Raw genomic sequence first — 1629 nt, 5'->3', positions numbered from 1 at the left:
CACAAGACAGCTGCCACCCCAGGCTGGTGTGCCCATCTGATGCCTGGAGCTGTCCTCAAATAGAGCTGTGGTGGTCTTGGCAATTCTGCAGCCAGAGGTGCTCAGAGGGGTAACCTCAGAACAAGAAATTCTGTTAGAATTGCTCAGCTTTTGTTGCCTCTGCACTTCAAAAAGGGGAAGTCCATTTTTGCATACCACCCATCCCTGCCAAAAATAGCAGAGGACCCAGCCCCAGAATGGTCTAGTGTGTTTCCTGGCAAACATGAATCAGTTTGCAGCCCTCTTGGACTTGGTCACACAAACGTTCAGTGTGACAGTTCTCATTGACTTTAGGCCAGTGTTAAGCGCTCAGCCAACAAAACAGCTTCCAGGCCCTTTTCACAAGAGAGGCTGTGGAAGCAGAAAACTGTCCTCACAGAGGAGGCCATGTGGTTAGTTGTTGTGAGTGACCAGGAGAGGTGCTGAGGCATGTTGGAAGGGCAGAGAACTCTGTAGAGGGCAGAAAGAAGGACCAAACCCTACAGTGGCACCTCTAGAAGGGAAACTCAGCTGCTCCAGGCACCAGTGCAAGGTACAGGAGGGCCATAAATCATCCCTTGACCTGGTGGTCCAGGCCTGCTAAAGCAGCTGGGGTGGAATCCCCTTCTGGTTCCTTCTAGCCTGCCCTGGAAGCAAGTGATGCTGCTATATGCAGAACAATCTGGCTAAAAGAGCAGAGTTAGGGACGCCAACCCTCATTTTTCTTAGAAACAATTTGGAGGAAGGACAGCAATTACTCATTATGGTGCAAGATGAGGCATTGATTAAAGAAAGATAAAGCTCAAGCTTTTCTTAATAGGCTGAATTCAGCTACTCAGACATTGACTGTTCCCAACCCTTTAGCATATGGGGGATACTTCTTAGTATATGAGTTCACAATGACTTAAGATACTACCACTATTAAGAATGCTGTATTACCACTGCTAGAACAATGATTCTGGCAGCTGTCATTTAGTGAGCACTTACTATATTTCAGATAATGGGCCATGCCATATATATATATATATTATATACACACACATATATATAAACACATATTTTATCAAAAAATGCTATCATTTCCCTGTCTTTACAGATGTGGAAGCTGATGCTTAGACAACCTAAATGACCTTTCCAAGGCCACATAATTAAAAGTGGTGGATTAGACTTCAGATCCACACTCTTCACTGTAAAGACTGTGCTATTATTCCCCATTGCTTATGAATGACTTTTACCTCCAGAAGGAGGAAGAGAGTAGGTAGGATGAAGAGAGTTCTTCCTCTAGAGATTTCAGAGCAGATGCTAAAAAGCAATAAACTATGTACTTGCCACTATGCGAGAACTCTACACATATTTAGACTTTTCTGGTCACCCTTAAAATGCTATCTGAAGATGCTTTTGGCAAAACACAAACAAACCCAAACCAATGACACACCATCTTTTTTAAAGGCATGCACCAAAGGTATAAGGGGAAGAATTCTGAACTGGAAGGGTCTTGTTCTGTCTCAGATCCACCCTTTGTCAACTGAATGAACATGGATAAGTCATTTCACTTCTCTGAGTCTATTTCCTCATCTGAGAAATAGGACAAGAATCCCAATTTCTGTTTTA

Source organism: Talpa europaea (assembly GCF_964194135.1).
Source record: "Talpa europaea genome assembly, chromosome: 5".
Lineage (NCBI taxonomy): Eukaryota > Metazoa > Chordata > Mammalia > Eulipotyphla > Talpidae > Talpa > Talpa europaea.
Note: the sequence above shows the minus strand (reverse complement) of the source record.